Source organism: Melopsittacus undulatus, chromosome 12 (assembly GCF_012275295.1).
Source record: "Melopsittacus undulatus isolate bMelUnd1 chromosome 12, bMelUnd1.mat.Z, whole genome shotgun sequence".
In the NCBI taxonomy this organism is placed as follows: Eukaryota; Metazoa; Chordata; class Aves; order Psittaciformes; family Psittaculidae; genus Melopsittacus; species Melopsittacus undulatus.
This window is the reverse complement of record NC_047538.1, coordinates 11,596,864-11,612,082: the sequence shown is the minus strand read 5'-3', so window position 1 is coordinate 11,612,082 and position 15,219 is coordinate 11,596,864.

The window sequence follows — 15,219 nt, the reverse complement described above, 5'->3', positions numbered from 1 at the left end:
ACTCTTAGTTTCATGAAAACTAAGTCATGAAAACACACACCCACTGCCCAAACTCTGAAGCAATTCTGCTTGAGTCAACTAAAGAGTAGCCCAGCACAACTAACACTACACAAAATCTCATTCCCCTCAAACAACATTTATAACACCTGAGGGACCTGCACACCTAAAACCCACCCAGCCTCCTGAGTTGCACCCACAGCCGGAACACCTCCCTCTGAGGGGGTCGGTGACAAACACAACTCCATTTGTCCCTTACCAACACCACCAGCAAAGCCCACCCTGCCCGCAACCCTCCCTCCAAGGGGCCTCCGGCCTCACAACAGCGCAGACCGGATGAACCCGGCCGCCTGCTCCTCTCACGGCTCCGCGGACGGAAAGGGAAAGAAGGGAAAAGGAAAGAAGAGAAAAGGAAAGAAGGGAAAAGGAAAGAAGGGAAAAGGAAAGAAGGGAAAAGGAAAGAAGGGAAAAGGAAAGAAGGGAAAAGGAAAGGGAGCACAGGAACCGACCCCTCTCCTCAACCACCTCAGGGGACGGCGCCTTCCCACGCGCCTCTAACGGACACCGGCAAGCGTCACCCGGTTGCCCGGGAAACCCAGCGAGGCGCAGCGCGCATGCGCGGGGAAGGGCGGGGCGGGAGCATGTACGAGGCGGGGGGGGTGGTGGTGTTGGAACTGGGTGAGGTTTAAGGTCTCTTCAACCCCACAGCAGGCTGGGATTCTGTGGTTATAACAATAAAGATAATATTAATTAGTATTTTAATTCATTAAATGGGCAGGGACCCCTTCCACTGGAGCAGCTGCTCCAAGCCCCTGTGTCCAACCTGGCCTTGAACACTGCCAGGGATGGGGCAGCCACAGCTTCTCTGGGCACCCTGTGCCAGCGCCTCAGCACCCTCACAGGGAACAGCTTCTGCCTAAGAGCTCATCTCAGTCTCCCCTGTTCTGGCAGGTTCAAGCCATTCCCCTTGGCCTGTCCCTACATCCCTTGGCTTCTCTCCCAGCATCAGCTCGGGGTGCATGCAGAGCAATGGCAGCGCAGCGGATGCTGCTCAGCCCTGGAGCACAACCATCAAACATCACTCCTCCGACGGCCGTTCTCAGTAAAAGCCCTTCAAACGTCACTCACATCTTGTCGAACAAGCAGTAACTGGTGGCAAATGAGAGCTCGAGATGAATTTCATGCTGTATCTATTCAGCCCCAAAATACACAGGCAATCAGCAGCAATAGGACATTATTTGAGGTATATGATTTCCAGCAGATTGGGTTTTTAGCCTGTCAAGCGTTTCAACCCTTACTAAAGGGATGTGGTCCCTGCAAACACCTCCTCCCCATCTTTCAACCTTGAAGAAACCCACCATGGCTGTTATTTCCCTGCATTTTAATCTGTCCAACACATCTTCACTATTGCAGCTTGTGATGGAGAGTGACCAGACACGAGAGGGCAGAAGCAGTGAGCCCCAGGAGCACAGCTGTGTGGCTGCAGGGTGATGTTTGCGGGTGGGAAGGTTCCCCCCCCCCCGCCCCCCTAATTCCCCTCCCTGGCTTTCTGTTTTCTATGGGCTGAATTGCTCCACAGACCCCGATGTCTTGAGCTGCTCTGTGTCTCAGCACGCACGTGGTGGCTGGGGCCGGAGGTGTTCACCCTCTGATCTGCTCGGTTGTGGAGCTGGAAATGCAGTTTCTGCTGCTCCTCTCACTTGCTGCAGGTTAATCATGGATGTTGGGAGCCGAAAGGAGATATTCCAATTCCCAGGGTTTGAGACAGCGTGAGAAATGTCTCCGTTCAGTAACAAGCCCCCTCTGGGCACCTGCTTTTGTTGTACCTGCGGGTACAGGCGTGTTTTCAACTAAAACAGTTGAGAAAGAGCTAGTTTCAGTGGTTTGCCTAACACAAATGCTGACATCCCATCTAGCACTGGGATTCCAGCTCTGGGGACTTAAGGGGAATACCTGCTAGAGAATCACCACATGAAAAATAGAGAAGTGGCATTTTGAAGCAGCCTTCACGGCTAAAAATGTTCTTTCACATCCACACAGGGATGCTTTTGCATGAGGGAATGGTACTTGATTGGTCTTGCTGATAGCTTTGTGTTTAAAGAAGCAGGTTGAGACATGCCAGAGGCTTTGGGTCCAAGAGCGGGAGGACCCCAGCTGAGACACGTCACCCCCCCCCCCGTTCCTTCTGCTTATTTAACTGGAGTCATTCCAGATGCACCCACACCCCACGGGCTTTCATGCTGTAATGCTTTGGAGTTGTGCCCAAAACACACTCTGCTTCCCCAGCAGATCCATTTTTCAATGGCCCTAAAGAACTGAAGTGCCATTTGGCTTCATCAGGATGCTCGGGGGCCAGGAGGTGATGTGTGCAGGGCGATGTCCTGCTGGTGCAGGTGACATCCCATCTCTCCTGGTCTCTCCCACTGGCACAGGCACCTGCACCCACGGGCAGTGTGCATGCCTTGGAACAAGGCTCTTCCAGAGATCTTCACACTTTTCTCCGGGCTGTTTGTAATTCATTTCCCCCCAAATTGCCCATCCTGCAAACTCTTCCTTGGCAGTAAGTTCCCCCTGAAGCCCTAAGCTGGGAGAGGAGCAAGCTGCCTGTGCCTGGCTCCTTAGTGCTATATCTATATAAATAAGCCCCCTCCAAGACAGAGGAGGATGTGTTATTTAGAGATAAACAACAAAGATGGGTTCATGGAGCTTTTGCAGACACTTTCCTCCTGCAGCCTATGGAAGCTCCCGGTAAAGCTCTTGCAGGGTGGTTCTCCCACCTCTTCCCTTGCTCAGCTCAGTTTCTCCTCCGCCCTGTTCAGTGTCTGGTCCCATTTTTAAGCAGCACTTCAGAAACAACAGATATGCATTTGTGTCTTTTTTGCTGCCTGGTCATTTCTCCACCCAGCTTGCAATTTTTGGTGACAATTTACCAGCTTTTACAAATGACATTCCTATCTTTTTGTTGGTTATTGTTAGAGAGGAGAAAGTCCCATTTTTCACTGTGATCCTTCAGGTTTCTGCTGTCACTGTATTGAAGACTTCTTTTTTTATTTGTCCTTAGCTTTAATTTTCTTATCCCTCAAGGGCAGCTTTGGAAATTCAAAGCTGTTCCCTGACTAGCAGCAGATCTGGTATTCTCTCTTGACAGTTCTGCAGCAACTGTCTCTCTCCCTTCCATCCTTCCACCTAAATGACACCCTTTTCTCAATAAATTACCCTTTGTCTTTCAAAGCAACACTTCCATTTGTGACAGTTTGGATGTATAATAGTTGCATCCCAGTGGATACCTTCAGGAGCATCAACTAACAGGCCAATACAGACTCAGTCGTGCAGAAAATAAAGAGATTTATGTATTTTGGGCTTTATTTCTTCCTTAACAGTTGTGCTGTGCTCTGAATTTTCGAAGTTTGAGTTTAAAAGTAGGGTTTCCCCTCACCACAAATGACTCTCCTGGAATGGAAGGATGGCTGAACCCATGGCAGGCATCCCATCTTCCAGCATAACATCCCTTGGGGTCCCTAGGAAATGTACCAGGGCAGCCAAGCCCCACTTAGGGTAGGGTGTTGTGGTCCTCACATGCTGACCACAGTGCATAAATCACCGAATCCTGCTGAAAGCACGAGTCCGGCACTACCAGCAGCACTTGCCCAATCCCTCAGCCCCTCAGCAACATTCACATATCACCAACATGGAACAGTAGGGGAGTGAACCCCAACCAGAAGGTGCAAGGAGAAGGCAAATGGAAATACCACCTGTGGTAGTGCCTATGCACATCTTGCATGATCCCTAAACACATGCAAGTGGCCTGGGAGGGTCTTCCCACTGTGTACAGCACATGCCCAAGCATGCTGGGTTGCTTTGAACGTCTGTAAAACCTTGCATGGAGAGAGGGTGGCTGTGCTGCCAAGAATGAGGAAATCTGTTGCATCGGACTTTCCACTCTTTATGGCAGAAACGTGCCTGAAAAACAGCCGACCAACAAAAGGCCTGATTGCTTGTGCTGCAGAGGAAGCATTGATTCTGCAAACATTTCCTAGCAATAACGATGGTGATTGATTGATGCTGCTGTTCTCATCATCTAGCTAATGGAGGGTAAATGTGCAGAGTGGCTGGAGCAGGCTCGGCTGCAGTGGCTTTGGGGTGTCTCCAGGCCCACGGGTACGTGCACACACCCAGCACTGCGGAAGGTGGGATGCAAGAGATAAAGCTTGAGAGGATTGGATGCTCACATGGAGATGTCCAAGCCCAAGGCTGGCAACAAGAGCATCCTCCAAGGCTCATCCAAGCTACACAAAAGCAGCAGATTGGATATTTTTGTAGATGTTGTCAAGATCCAGACCTTGGCTTTAGCAGCCTGGGACTTTCTCCTCACAGCCCTGCACCTTCTGTCTGCTTTCCAAACACCAGACAAGCCAAACATTATTTTACAATCCCAGCATCTGGCACGCATCTCTGGGCAAAGCTCTCTGCCTGTCACTGTTGAGATAAATGAGCCCGTTTCAGTGGCCGACTTCATAAAAGTATATGAAAAGTAGTTAACAAAAGGGTATTTCACAAAGCAGGAATGCAAATGCAACCTCCGAGATAACTAATTAACTGAAGCAGCCATACAAAGGAGAAGCAGCTTCCCATCTGTGGAAATAGATGTCATTTTATAGAGGCTCTAATTAGTTATGCCCAGTCCTGCTGCTGTGCCGGTGGCAGTGCGCACAGGCTACCTCCTGCTCTGCAGCTCCTGGGGCTTTTGAGGTAAAGAGGGGGAGAGCAAAGATGGGGGGAAGAGCTGCTTTATCTTGCAGAAGTCCCTGTAAGAGCTGGTACCCAAGCAGCAAACAAAGCCAGGGTCATTTTGTGCACCATGCAGAGCATGGCACAGAGCAATGGCGGTGCTGGAGCCCGGCTGCATGGCAAGGTTGGTCTCATTATCAGGTCCTGGCCATAGGGATGTCTGCATTTACCCTCCCAGAAGGGACTTGTGGGGAAGGTTTGCTGGTGAGAGGGGTCCTGGGGGGTTGGTTCCTGGTTACACTGCTGCTGCAGCCTGTGGCTTTCACATGGTTTGGGTGTTCAGCACTCACAGTGTGCTTGGGAGGGTCAATTGCTCAGCAGAGCAAGGGGTTTGCCAGCTTCTATTTGGTGGCAGGCAGCCTGTTTACAAATACAGATTTACAGTCACCCTGTTTGAGCTCTTCAAGCTGTTACCCCCTTGACAGGAAACGTCCCTAATGGGGAAAATCCCCTCCCAGCTCTTCCACAGAGTGGGATTTTCTCCCCTTCCCAAACCTTTTCAGCAACTTTTGGGCAGAAGCTTTAGGGTTTGATGCGTCCCATGCTTTAGACCAAGAGCACAGCTCACACCAGGGAATGCCAGCACGCAGAGGGAGCATGCTGGGGTCTCTCCTCACCCTGCCATTGCCGTAGCCCCTGCCTGCCCCTTTGAAGTTATTCTAATGCAATGCTCATCTTGTTCTTTGTTCTTCTGCCTGCAAAGATCCCTGCAAACCCTCCAGCCTGCAGTGAGCTCAGCAGGATTAATGCTGGAGTGGGGCGTACCACGGGAATTAGTCACCACCAGGGCCTCAGTCAAGTGGTTTATTTAATGCCCTTTTCCAAAGACATTTGCACTCGCAAGAACGAAGAGTTACGAGCTCTCTGCCGACAAGCGTGACTCAGAGGAGCTGTGGGCACACACCACTGGAGCGAGAAGTGACTTCACAGTGCCGACGCACTGTGGGTGAGGAGGGAGAGGGGCTGCTGCCACCATCCAAAGGAGCCGAAATGCGGCAGTGCTGCATGGGAGAAGGCATTTCTCACTGCTGAGAAAGCGGGCTTTGATAAGAAAACAAACTAAATGGCTTAAATTTGCACTGCAGACAGCTTTGCTACAAAGGGAAGAGCTCAGAACACCAACGGCGAGAGCCCACTACCAAAACTGCACCCAGTGCCTTAGCCAAGGAGTGGTGTGCCCTGGTAACAGCAACCAGAGTGGCTCTGGCAATCAGTGCACCAAGCAAACCTGCACCCAAAACACAGAGCAGGCACTGCTTTGCTACCAGAGGCCACACTGCCCCTCATTGTGCTCTTGTGTCTCTGTGGCTGCCAGGAACCTGCTCAGCAAGAAGTCTGTGGGACATTGCCAACCCCGCTGGAGCTGGCTTTAAACAAAACGTGCCTTTGCCAGATGTTCCTTGTAACCTGCCCCAGTGCACAGGCCCATACACGGGGCACCAAAGGCACAAATCCTTGCAGAAGCCATCTGGGGATTGCCCAAGTCCCTGTGCCAACGAATGCAGGTCGCAGCATGGGCATCGGGGGAGCTGGGAGGGTTGCAGGGAAAGAACAATGATTATTCGTTCAGCTTATCTCAACACAAGTCTCTCACCTGCATCCAGCACTGGGCTTGCTGGCAGTAAATAGACTGGGCATTGTCAGCAGCTGGGTGATGCTGTGCAGAGGGAGGGCAATTGGCAATGCAACACAAGCCTTGAACTTTCTTGGGATTAACTTCCAGCGCGTTACCGGGATGATGGGGATCAGCTGCCAAGAGGAGGCATTTGGAAATCCTCCCAGCCCTGTCCCAAAGTGGATAAGGAGGAGGCTTTGCCTCTTCTCCTCTGGTGTCACACAGCATCTCCCCATGACTTGCCCAGCCTGGGCTTGCAGAGGGTTGGGAAAAGCAGTGGGGCTGTGCTCCTGGCTGCGGCTTGTTGGAATAAATTGAAACGTAGAGGGAAAGTCATTAATGTCTCCTCCATTAGCACCATTCCTTGCAGGCCTGAGGAAGCTGAGGCTTTGTCAGATCACGTTATCACCGCGGCTTCGTGTTTCCGAGCCTGGAGGAGATTCTTCCAAAAGCACAACCACCCCCTTTGCCTGCTCCCCTTTCAATCTCAAGCTATTTTTATTTCACTCCTTGAGATAAAAGTACATGTGGGGGAGATATTTACACACACAGAAGGTATAGATACACATAAAAATAACCTGACGATTTGAGAGACACATTTTCATTCTCTGTTCCATTACAGAAGGAAAATGCTGAAGCTGTTGAGACTCAGGGGGAGGGAGGTTGATCGTGCCAGGGCTCTCATTGCAGATGCAGCAAGCATCCTCGTGTACACAGAAGGCCCTGCTTATTCACAGGGTCTGAAGCCTCTGATGGACAGGGTGCTAGTGGGGAGAAGTGTCAACTGGGTCATGCTGAAATTCCTCAAGAGAAAGAATAAAGAGACTTTTTTGACCCTGGAAAGGCTCTGGCTCGCTGTGGAGAGAATAGAGTGAATTCCTACAGAAAACTTCTTAGACCCTTGTTACATTCTGGTACATTTCCTGGTATGTAACCGCCCATCTTCACATTGCTTTTATATTTGAAACCTCTTTTTTAAAGGAAGGAGAAAGATGAGTGCCCGGTACTACCAGCCATAGGTCAACACAAGTCTGGGAGTTCAGCTATGCCCAGGCATTGGGTGATGCTGCAGCCGCCCACCATGAGGAGTGAACAGCCTGCACATCCCATGGGATGGGTTTAGCATCCATTGACCCCAGCAGAAATTTGGGGTCCACAGGGCAAGACCAGCCTGTCAGCAGTGTGTGGAGGCAGTGATCTCACACAGCACGGCAGGCTCAGCTGAGCTCAGGGCGAAAACAAGGCAGCTCTTGAACATGTGGCCCAGCAGTGCTGTCGGTGTCCCTACAAGCCACAACAGGCCAGGACATCGCCGCTGCCCTGCCAGCCAGCCTGCCATGGGCTGCACCAGCCAAACCAGCATAGCTGTGCAGAACAGAACATCCTCCCTGGCTCCAGCACAGGGAAACACGATCACAGCCCCGGGCAATGTGCTCGGGCTGGCTCCTGCCAGCCTTGTTTTGACTTTCTTTTTAACAGGCTGCCACACACAGCATTCTTGGTGACAAGTGACAGCCTTGTTGCATTAACAGTGCTCCACCAAATGGTATTACTATTATTATCTGGGTTTGAGAGTATAACAGATAACACGACTACCCCCCTCCAAAATAACCTGGTGCTTGAAGGAAAGATTCAAACTATTTGCTGGACATCTCAAGCTGTGATAACAGGATACCAGAAAGTGCTGCTGTGTTACACACACCTCACCTGCAGGAAGCTTCCTACATTAAACCACAGGACAGAATCCTAGGATCATAGAATCATCTGGTAATTGCAGGAAGAGATAACAAGAACAGGCAGCACTCTGGCAAACCTGCCTGGCCAAGGTGGTTTAAAAATACCTAGCCCCAGCCCTCATGGCTTTCTGCAGTTCTGCATGGCAAAAGCCCACGCTGCTGGTGAGCTGGTGCTCCCTGTGGGCTCACACCACTGAAATAACTGCTGGGAGCTCACCCAGGATCTCTTCTCCCAAAACTGAAGCCAAATCCCAGCCAGAAAGTGCTCCACGGCACTGGAAAACCACAGCAACACACCCCACCAGTGAGCTCCGTTTCATGTTGAGCATGAGGATGTCCCACCACCCATCCGGAGCATCGCCCTGCCCTCTGGGTGGACACGTTTGCTGTCAGGAATTTGGTAACAATGGAAATGACTTTTAGAAGTGCATGGAAATGAAGCTTGTCTAGAGGTGGGCTGAAGGGGTAGCTGATCCATATGGACCAGGCTTGGATGGGGCTGGAAGCAGCAGTTTAGACCCAGCAGAAGGTCAGAGGACCGCGGGTGCAGATGATGCCTGGGCACTGATGCTCACCTCATTGGTGCTCACCAGCATGAGTGGGGAGGGAGGTACAGACATCCCTGACATCTCCAGCACGTTCTCCTATGAGGCAGCACAACCAAGGCTTGCATACTTGCTGCTATTGCTCACAGGCTCTCCTGAGCACCCCAGCCCACCCCAAGGAAACGAGACCTGTCAGAGGAGACAAACCAGCCCACACACGTTTCTGGTACCATGACTAACAGCTCCAATAAACAACCAGGTAAACATGCTAATTTTACTTTCAAAACAAAACCCCAAAGCCACAAAGCCTGGTTCTTGCTCCCTGAGTGCAGGCGGGTGTGTAGTTACTGGCGTTTGTCCTCTCGGTGCTTTCGCAAGCTGCCAGTGTTTTAGAGCCTGGCAGCCACTATAAGACACAGTGACGTGTTCAGCTCAGGAGCAAAAACACTGCTCGCTTGTGCCTGCCAAGAAGGGGGGAAAGAAAAACCACCTGTAAGGGAAGCGCCTGCTGCCCCACAGAGTGATGCTGGGGGGCTCCGCAGCCTCGAAGCCAAGGGGATGGAGCCTGTCCCTAGGGCAGCACAGCTCTGGGGATAGCTGTTGTTAGGGTGATTTACAGCCAAATGATCTGTTCTTGCATCTGGGGGGTTGTGCATCCTGTGACAAGTGGCTTTCCAAAGACAAATACAGCTCCAGCCATTGCATCTTGCTCCTGCTGGAAACCCCAAGGCTGATGAGCCCTGACAGCCAGGGTCTGACTACGGCTCTTTGCTTAGAAAGGGGTTTGGGCAATCTCCCCTTGGAAATCCCAGCCCAGGGAGCAGGGGGGGAGGTTTGTTGGCATCGCATGCAGTGATCTGGGCTCTCATTCCATGCCAAGGCTTACTATGGGGTTGGCTCCAAGGAGCAGCACACCCCCCACAGCCCCAGAGCCATCACTCCACCGGGTCCAACAGCCTCTCCCCATCACCCCAGGCTCACACCATGGTCGTGCAGAAGGCCCATAGAACCTGAGTCCTGCAGCCCCTCCTTGCATCCCAGGGCATCCCAGCCTCCACAGAGGAGGGACAAGGAGCCCAGCCAGTCCTGACCCTGCCAGGTTCGGGATCTCTCAGCTTTAATTGCCATCAGATGCAGGATTGAGATGAGGCCATTTCCTAAGCAGTGTGCCCATAAGGATCTCACTTGCTCGGCTTGATGACTCCTCTTGTGCCATTTCAGTAGCAGGTGGTAGAAGGGGAAGAGGGGGGCGAAACCTATAAAATGTTTAACATCCCTTTAGCTTCAATTTATCTGCAGAGAATTCAAACAGCACCATTTCCCCCCACCATCTGGGTGCCACTTTAAAAGACATTTTCTCATATCGCTGCAATTTCAGGAAATCTTCTTGTATAGCTATGGAAATGTAAGACGCTTCCCCTAAATTGGGCATCAGTGCAAAGCTTTTTAAAGCTCAGCTGCAGTTTATGATGTATTTTGACAGCTCACAGACGGCTCCTGAGAGACTTTCCCAGTTCCAACACCACCCGTTCAGGGGAGCCCAGCTCTGGGTGCTGCAGTCCCATGAGGCAAAGCTCTCTGCTTGGTTTTGTGCCGATTTCTACTCGGTTTTCCTGTGTTTTGCTTCAGTAATAGGAAGAAGATTCCCTTACAGAGCTTTGAACCTGCTTGCTAAACACTTGAAGCTGCAGGCTGTGCATATGGTACACGCAGGTGTGTGCATCCGTGACTTGTATTTCCCACTCCTGTACCCCAAACTAGCTTAGAAACACATTGAGTTACTCCAAAACCTGAAAGAAATCCTAAAGGTCCTTAAAAATGCCCTGCAAGCAGCCAGCCTAGAAGAGGAGAAGGGCTCTGGTGATGTCCCTACTGCACTCAGCCCTTCTTAGCCACCCCAAACCACTGCAGGAAAGCTGTTCCTTGCAGACAGCTAACCCCAAAGCACAGCTCCATAGGAATGGGGCTTTGGTGCTAGCATGGGCTGTCCCCTTCAGCGTTCCCAGATGCCAGCCAGGCAAGAGGGATATCCCAGGCCCCAGCTCTAAGCTTTGGTTTTGACGAGCCTCAACCCCTGCCTGCACAAGCAGATCCCCTGCTCATGGGCAGAATCCTATGACCAGCGACACAGAGCTCAGGCAACTGCTGCAGCCCTGGGAAGGCTCTTCATCCCTGTCCATCCTTGGCAGGGGGAGAGGCACAGCTCCCACACATCCCAGCATCCTGCTCCCCTCCAGCCCTGCTGACCTCCTCCAGAGCACCCACGCTCAAGTACTGACTCACAGCCAGAGGAAGTGACTGAGGAGTGAATGGAAGGGTTAGCGCAGGTCAGCGGTGGTTGGTGTTGGCCACCTTAAAGCCTAACGATGACACAAACACAGCAGGAGTAACTCTGGAGCAGCCAGGTCATCAAAGGGATGATCCCTGCCCAGGGACGTGCAGCTTCTGGCTGCTCCTTCCCCATGCACAGCAGGGTTAGAGCCAGGAGAGTGCTGCTCCTGCCCCAGGGGTGTCCACACAGCCTCCACCATGGAGCTGCTATTGCCTATAGAGCTTTGCTTGCCCTGACATGTGCTCCAGCATCCCCTGCCTCAGCAGTGAGGTGCACAATCACAGTCACGGACCATGCTCACCTGAGTACTAGGGCAGCACCCCAAAGCAGAAACATGCTGTAAATGGAGGAGTCACTCCTTCCCATAGGAAGCACTGGGAAGGGAAAGACAGGCATTTGGGAAGGGGAGAGATTTCACTTTAAAGCCAGTGGATCTGCTTGTTTCCCCAAGGAAGAGAGCAGGACGTTTTCAGCCCTTGAAATACAAGATGTTTCTTCCAGGTTTGCACCGATACCATCAGAAACCAGCCCTGGGAACTCAGGTGGATGCTGGTTCCCTGGTGTTCATCCCAAAGCTGGCTCCTGTGGATGGAGTTGAAATGCCGTGCACGCCTTCCTGGCGCTCGCCCTGATCTTCAGAGATTGCAGTAAATCAGAATCACTGCAAATTGGCCTCTTTTTTTAGCTCTGGCTTGATGTAAAGAGGAAAACAAACAGTTTTAAAATGCAGCTAATCAAGGAGACAGAGAGGTTAATCCTGGTGGATTAATCAACTTGCAGGAGGACAGGAAGGAGGTGCGGACAGGGAGGAGCAGAGGAGCAGCCAAGCCTGCCTTCTACCAAGGGTGACAGCAACTTTCAGGGACAGTTTGGGTACTGTGGTAATGCTCTTTCTTCTACCCAGCTCCATCAAGCATGGGGACCACAGAGGTGAATCCTGGGCTCAGGTACACCTTTCCTGAGAAGACACTGAGTCCTCAATGTGCTTGCTATCATGCCAAGGGGAGAGCAGTGAGCAGTGCTGACTTCACCACCCTCACCTACTGTCCATCATCTCCCTTCAGCCAGCAAGAGGTGTCCCTGGCTGGTGTTAACCCCCTGCAGAACTCAAGGGGTGACTGGGAAAGGGTCTTTGAACACAGCAGAGCTTCCACCACATCATGCAAGAAGCATCCCCCCTGACAGCTGGCCTGACCACCCTGCAGCATCCAGCTCCTGCAGCCACATCCAAGCATCTTCCTGCCCAGTAATCCAAGACATCAGCATCTGCCTCCCGGCACAGCCAGGCATTCTTCATGGGGGAAAGCTTCTTTATAGGCAGCTAATTGGGCTTAGACATAAGAAGGGCTTGAACATCATCTGTGACAGCGAGAGCAAGGAGGTTTAAAGAAGGTTATTAATGGTGTACACTGCTGTATACAACAGCATAATCACCAAAAAAATATGAGATCCATTAAGTATCATTATCAAGGCCTGGAGCTAATCATTTAAGCTTAATGAAACTAATACATTTCTCCAGCACCAGCAGTAGTGCTCATTCCTTGGAGATAAGTGGCAGCTGGGAAGGATTGAGCCACGGTGTCTCAGTAGCATTGCTGCTGACCCTTCCCTTTCTCTTTTCCTTTTCCCCTTTCCCTTTCTTCATTCCTCCCTCTTGTACTGCAAACCTTCTAGATCATACTGTAAAGATGATTCTGACCATGGCACCAGTGCCAGTGCTGGCTCTGGGATCCACATTCCCAAGAGCTGGGCCCCCTTCCATGTACTTTCAGAAGCAATTCACTCATTTCAGCAGGAAACCTTTTGCTTTAGCAGCTCAAAGACATGGCCAATGGTGTCATACATGGGGCCTCAGCAGTCCTTGGCACTCTTCTGTGCCACCAATCCCCCTTGCTTCCCTCTACACCCCCTCTCCCCTGTTTTGAGCATCCCTTTGGAGACAGAAGGAGAAATGCCTCCGAGCCAAGGCAGTCGTGATGATCTCACTGCTAGTTATGCAGAGAAGTCATTTAGCTGTGGCTGTGCGTGATGGAGCAATGTGACAGGAGCCAAACCCACAGCCACTTTGTGCATCACAAATGAAAGAGGGGAAAAAACCATCCCAAAGTGAGCAAACCCCAGCGCTGTGACCTGTGCCTGCCCCTCTGTGAACCACTGTGCTGTGCTACCCCCAAACGCGCTGCAATTAGGGACAGGCAGCTGAGACTGGGAAACAATTAAGAATCCCATTAACTCCACTTCCCCCTTGCCTTTGTCTGGGTCTGGTTTCTGCCCTGGGCCCAGCAGTGGGGTCATCACTGCAGCAGGACTCACTGTCACTTTAAAGAGGAGCCTGGGATTAGCGTTGGCCTTATTAAAACACTCACTCACACCTCATTCTGCCTTCACACTGGAGATGATTTATCTTGATTTATTCTAATTAGTTGCAGTTTTTTTTGTTTTAATGAGCTCTTCTGCAGGCTTTTTGTGCCTCATCACCACCCTCCTCAGCTGCTAGAATACCTTTCAAGGAGGTCTTTTAATAAGGAGAGGTTTCCAAGGCCACCTCAGATAGGAAGCTTTTTGTTGTAATAAGAAAGAAGAGAATTAAGACAAGATTTGCCTCTCCTCCAGGGTGGGTTTGCTGTGAAGCATCTGGCTGGCAATAGGAGGCTGCACTTCAGCACATCACCCAAATGGCAAGACAGCCCTTAATTACCAGCAGTGTTTGCAACCGGGTTTAAAGCTTGACAAAAGGAAACAAAGAGGAGAAAAGTCTCTTCCCCCCTCCCCTGGCTACTGCACGTTATTTGAGGGAGGAATTCCTGGCTGTGAGATGTTGCAGTGCCCTGAGGCAGCAGCAGCTCCAGAAGGGATTTATGATGCTTAACACCAGGGTCACACACACAGCCCACCAGGAGGGTCCGTGCTGTTGGTGGGGGGGCACCAGGCTTGAGCCCCAAAGCACCCCCAAGGTGGGTACAGGTAGAAGCATCCAAGGCATGATGCCCTAACACCCCATTGGCACTGCTTCATCCACGGAAGTCTCTCCTCTAGGACGGGCAAAGCTTCAGGAGCTCCTGGGTCTGCTCCCAGGGGTGGCTGTGCTGGTTCATGGCCAGGAGCTCCTGCAGAAGGTCAGGCAGGGTGTGTTATTTCTATAGCACTGGATTCTTTAGTTAGAGGAAAGGAGAGTTTCTGCTTCTCTGACCCCCGCAGCCATCATGCAGCAAAGTCTTCTCTTTGGGGACCTCCAAAAATAAAGCAGATGATGCTTTGCAAGTAGAGCAACAAAGCCAAGCCTCCAAACAGGAGAGAAACTCCTAAAGAGAAACATGAAAAACCCCAAATGACCTCGACTTTAGCAGAGAAACAGCTGGATGGTTACGGGATGCTCTCTGGGGGAAAAGGGACCGGCTTGCACCAAAAGGGCCTGGGTTCATGTGAGAAACTGTGGGAAACCCTCAGGGACCAAGGGAAGGAAAACCACCCTCAAGTGTTGTATTAACCCCCCTGTACAAACCCATAGAGGATCTGCAGCAATAAGAACCAGCTGCCAAGCCTGGAGGGTGTGAGGGGAGAACTGTGGCACAGGGGGACCAGGGAAGAGGATGCTGGAGGAGAACAGGCTGAGCTCTTGCTCAGAGCTGGGCAGAGAGAAAGCAAATCCATCCCCATCAGGCAAGAAAAGGGTCTGTGGCCACCTGAGGACCCTGCAGCATCATCCATCAGCCTGCTGGGAGTGTGTGAGAGGCATCAAGTGCATCCCTGCAGGGAGAGTCAGTAAGCATGTCCTGACTGTGGGCACACACACGGATTGAGGAGTGATGCTTACCCAGAGCAGAGCTGGGCACAGCTCTGGGAGCTGCTGTGCCAGCTCTTGGCCATGAGCCGGCTCCTTCCATTGGAGATGGGGACCCTTCCTAAGGCCAACCCGGCTCTTCCAGGAGAAGAACACAGGCCTCTGGAGATGTGTGATGTGTCTGGACAGCTCTGGAGCTTCCCGTGGATTCTTTACCCTGCTCTGTGAGCTGCAGCCGGAATAAATCAATTCAGCTTTAGCTTCCATTTTAGGAAAATCAGTCCTGTGGGACAGGCTGGGAGCCTGCGAGGAGCCACGCGGGGATAAACCAGCACTCAAACAGCCCCACAGAGCATCCCTTTGCTGAGGGCCAGAGGTGGATGCAGCGGTACCCGGCAGCTCTCCCAGAGCTTGGGTGACCTTAT